Source organism: Ptiloglossa arizonensis, chromosome 2 (assembly GCF_051014685.1).
Source record: "Ptiloglossa arizonensis isolate GNS036 chromosome 2, iyPtiAriz1_principal, whole genome shotgun sequence".
Classification (NCBI taxonomy): Eukaryota; Metazoa; Arthropoda; class Insecta; order Hymenoptera; family Colletidae; genus Ptiloglossa; species Ptiloglossa arizonensis.
In genome coordinates this window covers 4,548,024-4,554,683 of record NC_135049.1, presented here as the reverse complement: position 1 = coordinate 4,554,683, position 6,660 = coordinate 4,548,024, and positions in this window count along the sequence as shown.

The following is a 6,660-nucleotide window of genomic DNA, read 5'->3' as shown; positions in this document are numbered from 1 at the left end:
GAAGGTTTAGAAACAATGCTCTGAAATATAGAAAAGGATGTGTTTACCTTTTCAAAATTGTGTCCTTTAAAAATTTTAGTTTTCATATCGAATAAAATTATCGAGTTCCCCTCTCTGTGTACTCTTTTTAAATAGGTTTGAAAATTTGTTGTCGCCTTAAAAGATTCCTGTATTTTCACTTCTCCAACGTTGTGTACTTTGTGCAATAGCAACCACTGAATATAAAATTGAAATTGAATTTTTTAAATTACCTTGAAAATTACCAGCAACACTTGCGATTGAATTTTCAATTAATAAAATTCGTGAAGCAGGTAGTATGCAAGTAAATTGTATTTTTTATATCATTTTCTAGGTTCAATTACACGATTTGTTTAAATTACCACATAAACAAATCAAGTTACCTATACTTCAAGAGCTACTTTAAATATAAGTACACTATACAAAGTAGACATTCGACGAACTTGTTAGGCCATTAACCCGCACACGACACGTGCATGAGCGCTTTAACCTTAATACTCAAAGGATCTAAGTTAGGATACTCGAAGGTTACAATTTCTTTATACCGTAAGGACAACATTTATAATATTATCTTTCTCGAAACCATAAGATTAATCCAACATGTATTACTTTCTATCGAAGGAGAAAACAACAGAGAATTTATTAGTAACCTAATGTTAATGCTACTTGCAATTTCTGCGGTTGCTTTGGCTTCGAGGAATTTCTAATCTTGAATGTTATTATTCAGCTGTACAAATTCTCGACGTTTCGACCCATTCTGTTCGGGTCCTAATAATTAAGTCACAGTAATAACGATAAAGATAATGTTATTTAGTTATCGATGACCACCTAAAAAATGTTAAGTTTATCATTATGTGTTAAATTAAAATTAGTTAAATTTAATTTTGTAGGATCTTTAACGAGATTTCAACAAAAGTTTTACATAACAGTTACATCAATTTATTTTTCCTTTCTACGTTAAATCTACGAATGATTTTATTGTTATAATACTTTTTACTCGATTAAAGGCGACAATGAAAGGAACACAATCATCATCGAAGACGAGGAAAAGGATCGCCTTTCACTATGATAATACTAGGTTACATATCTTTTTAACGATGTTATAAAATTATTGCAATTTAATTGATACCTATTACGTCTTTCACTATACTTCCAGGATCTTGCTTCATTAGATTTTCACTTGTACCGAGCCTTGGAATGTTCTCTCAATAATTCTTTTTTTCTAACTCTATTTTATTATTTACATACCGTCAAGGTGACAATAAGTAAATACATAGAGTTATTAATTTACAATAACATGCAGATCCTTCCACCAGTGTAGGAAAAACATTATTCAATAATAAGATTCATTTTTGATAAATTCATTTTGAAAAAGAATTTAAAGTAGTTGAAATATATTATAATATTAATTTGACTGGGTTTCCCTGTTACTTTCGTTGCTTCGATAAATTGAGATTTAGATCAATTAGTATTTTCTCTGCATTCCAAAGCATTTTCACATAAACGTATTTCTACTCGTAAATGCAAATATGTACACTATGTCACAGGTTACGCTTGCTAAACATGGTATGTATTATCCACGAACTTTCCCCATCTTCCAATTGTACTGTTAAGTATGAAAAAAGCGTTTGTTTTTTTTTTTGTTTTACTCAAGACGATTCTGTGATGCAATTTGTACCGTGGATACTCGAGACTGTTGAAAATGTAGGAAGCAATGAATAATTTATAGTTTCGATAAGAGCAAATGTACAGGTTTGTGTAAACGGTACGTAAAACTTCATATTTTATTGAAATGTTAAATTTTCGTGTTTCACATGGGATGTAATAAATACTTTGTAACGATAGCAGAATGAATTTTAAAATGCAGTAAAATGTATTTACAATTAATATACGACAAAATATTAATATTTTATAAAATTATTAATTCTGTTTAATCGTAAAAGAAAAATTCGACAATATCACAATTTTCTTTACTCACTAATTGGAAGTAAATGAGAATTTTACGTTGATTTATTATTATTTATTATTATTATTCAATTGTAATAAATACGATATATGTATGTATTTCTGTATATGTATATGAAATTTTATTTTAATTCTACTAGGAATATTGTATCGCTGTTAAAGTTTCTTTACAGAAAAAACTACCTACTTCATTCACCGAAGCGCATTAAAATTAATTTTTAAAACGATAAAGCTAATTGAATCACGAGTGTACATAAATATTAATATGAGCACGTAATCCTTTGCGTGGTTATAGTCGTTGCGTAACGCAGCCTCAGATTGTATTTCCATTTTAATTTGAGAGAGATATATTCGATTTAAATTTTACAAATGTATCCTTGTATTCTTAACAGTTCAAGTTCCTTAAAACATTGACTTTACACTATTAACAAAATTTACATTCCTATGTTTCCTTTGCAGTACTTGTATAGGTACTTACATACATTAAAGATCCTTCAAGTTGCTACAACGATATAAATAATAAACGTTGGATCATCGTACAATTTTAATTAAACATCCCTTCTTTGAAGGTATATTTGTAAAAGTGAACATTATTAAAACTACAATCGCAAATGTTCACAAATACGAATGAATAGAATTGGTACAACGATACGAAAGATTCGAGACAAGTGAAATATCAAAGTAGCAAAATGAACGTAAAGTAATCCGTTTCAATTATCATTGATTAGCGTATTTCAATTAAATGATTAAACGTTTGAGGTATTTTCTACTGTATAATTAACGAAATATTTTACGTCCGTGGATATTCGCTGAGTAAAAGAACGGATTAAAAATTTTATAGATGCGATGCGTTACATAACATAACGTACCAAATGTCCATAATTTCGTGAGCGTCTCGTCATCCGAAGGAATATAAAGTGAAAGAGTTGCTCTCGGCCCCGAACGATGACATCCAAATTTCAGAAAGGAACGTCGCGTCGCCTGTTTGCGACTTGGAGCTTCTTCGTGGGTGACCTTGAGGATGCACCTCGTCGTTAACTTTCACCATGGTAATCAAAGATACCGAGGCGAACAAGATGGTAGTCAATGTCAGCTGCGCTGCAGCTCGTAATTCAGTCCAACTTTGTTTTCTATCGTAGAAAACAAATGAACGTTTCAATTACACTGTTTTTCCATGATTTTTTATCAACTCATTCAGAAAAAAGTAAATTTACACACATGTTTCGTTTTTGTCATTTTAATCCTACAGTATGCGATAATGCATGTTTGCATCGACTCAGTTTTCCACTGAAAAAATAATTACTAATTATTGTAGGCAAAGACACCGTTAATAATTGAATAATTTTAAAAAGAAGTTTCGAGCAACAGAAATTGACCCCTTTGGTAGTTCTAGTGTAAACGCAAATATGTACACTATGTATGACTCATCCATACTAAGTCAAATTTAATTATTTGATTAAAAATATTGATGATTTTATTAATATGTTTTTCTAATTTTTTGTATTCAATATATATATTTATTTATATTTTTCATGGAAAGAGTTAACACTGGATATTAGATGAGGAAAGAGCAAATTAATTCACGAGTACCATTAATTGTCTATTTTGATAATTGTTCACGAATATTGTAGGCAAACTTACCGTTAATAATTGAGTAATTTTAAAAAGAAGTTTCAAACAAATCAAATTGATCCCTTTGGTAGTTCTAGTGTTAACATGAGCATCTAGAACAATGATGTCCACAAGCTCGAGTATACTCGAGTACAGCAATTAAAAGACGAAGGAGACCATCTTCCAAAATGTTTGAAAACCATTGCCTAAAATAGATCATTATTCGAGGCATGATATCAGTTTGACCAGCTATGTGGAGCGCAACAAAAAATAACGATTTATCAAAGATGCAGCAGTGATTGTCTAACGAAATTTATTTGATCTGATGTGAGTAATTTTAAAAAGAATGAACACGTTCTCAACGTAATTATTACTGTGATTATTAAATCGTTAACTTAATTCAATTTCATAATTATTCAATCAAAATAACAACGATCAGGGGTGTACTTATTATAAGACTGTCGATGCTTGTCTAATTCAATCGTTGTTTAGAAACGAGGGCTAATCTGATGACTCGTGGTAAAGAAACATAACGGGCCAAACATAAGAACCATGAGTGAATCTTGTCCACATTCGTGGGTTGAAATACATTTTCTTCAAACTATTAGAAAGGAACTCTTGTATAATAACTTTGAAAAGAAAATTTACCATTCACGAAGACAGTGAGTTGTGACTCACCTTGTTGTTGATTATGACACGCGTTACCAAAACTTAAGTAGCAAGGCGAGGGGTAAAAAGGCATATATTTCGCGATGGAAAGACGCACTCACGCGAAAGGTTCCTCGACTGGACGTACTTAATCTGAATGAAGTACCGCGACATTTAACGAGGGTCGAAAACAAATACTTTCTGGGATTTCGTAATTCCACGACCTTAAAGCCTTTCTCTGATGTTGATTGAGACGAACCCGTAAAGATACTTGCCAACTGGTAACACCGTTTCGCTCGTTTATCACTCTCAATGACGAAGAACGTCCATTGAATACGACAAATATTCAAGGATCGTACAAATAATTAATTATTTGGTGTCCCCTATCGCACGTCCCGATTCTCTTGGATCGATTCGAAATACAAAGATGTGAAATAAAATTCCTATGTGCATGACCTCTACAGAAAAAGTTACCGATCAACGGTACCTACACGACTACAACAAAAGTTATACACAAATCAGAGCAGCAGTTGATCCATTGGATTATTATAGATTATAGATTATAAATTAGATCACAGTTAATATGATTATAGTTACTAAGTAAATATAATTCTCGATGAGTTACTTATCGATGCACAAAGTTCAAAAGAAATTTAGTAATTGTTTAAGGTGACACAGAAACCATCGGAGTGAGTAATCTAGTATTTATTAGTAGGATTATCGACAAAATTCAACATAAGACAATTTTACGAGGAAACTTGCAAATTTGTGCGATTAAATTACATCTACTGAGTGATTACCACTTTCAAGAAGACAATGACTCAAAGCGTGACTCTCGCGTAGTTAAAGAGTGGATTACACTCTTTAGCCACACCTCTGCAAAGCACAGATGTTAATCCTATAAAAAATTGATAGTTCGAAATTGATAGAAAAATTTATATATAAGCTTAGAGTTAGATATTTATTGACATCGTGTAGACATTATATATAATTTGAGCGTTAAAAGTTATTGGTGATATATATTATCGAATGATGGCACACATTTTTTTATTTTTGTGTACTAGAAAATTAAAAAATTACACATTTCGATTTACCGTTATTTGTTTAATTATTTCGTTTCTCTGAAATCTGGTTTCACGATTAGTTGGTTCTATCTTTATATTTTTTGCATACGTCCCATCTTAAATTATTGCAAACGTGTGACGATGATTCTTGAATTTTAATACGTATAACACATATACGTTGAATATTTGAAAATCGTAGACTAAGAATTTTTGATTAATGTATACATTTAGATTCACTGAGTTCTTTTATACACATCGTAAAAATGTTACGTTTGTATTTTCGAAAAACATACAAAGCTATTAATTCTAATTATATTATAAATGTTCAGTCATCGTTGAAAAATTACTCATTGTGACAATCTGGTTAGTCAAAATCAGACATTTCTCCAACATCGTTCGTCGAACTTTTATTGTCCGAATATTGTTTAACCGTATGTTTGTTTATATGAACAATCATTTTTCTTCTATGTTTCTAAACAACGATTGAATTAGACAAGCATCGACAGTCTTATAATAAGTACACCCCTGATCGTTGTTATTTTGATTGAGTAATTATGAAATTGAATTAAGTTAACGATTTAATAATCACAGTAATAATTACGTTGAGAACGTGTTCATTAAGTCCGATTTCTACATAGATCTCTGAAATTCTCCTACAAGTCTCACGTGACATACATTTTATGCAAAACAGCAGGGTATTAATTGAAATGTCCGTGTTCAAAAAATCGAATCTTAAAGATTTGTAGTGACGACTATGACCTTCGGTAACCCAAGGTTGCTCATTAACATTTTCATAGCCAAACCACGTGCTCCTCAAATTTCATAATTCATTCGAGTTCAGTAAACTCTATTTTAACCCTAAAGTGTGACAGTTTCGAACAATAACCATTTCTTTTTTTAATTTCAAACTTGATGTGGCTCATTGTTTATATACTTTTAAATATTCAAGGGTCTCGTAGAATCATTTACATTTTCGTGATAAAATTGATCACGAAACGGTCACAATTGCAAGTTAAGTATTATTAAAAACAGCCAATGAAGACTGCAGCTCCTATACTTTGAATGCATCTGTAAGGATTTTGCGCAATAATAACTGGAACAATGCAAACTAGTTTCTTACAAAATATTATGAGACCAGTGAATCCGGTTTCGTTAAAAATGAGAAATCGTGACGCTAACACGTGACTCGGATAGATTCTGATTTTATTTATAATCGTTTCAACAACATCGTTCTCCCTGTATTTAACAGATAACATGGCGATCGAATCAACGAAAGTAATAACACAGTTTTGTAAGATTATTATTATTTATCGTCGAGAAAGATAAATCTTTCATCCACTTCCATTCAAATACC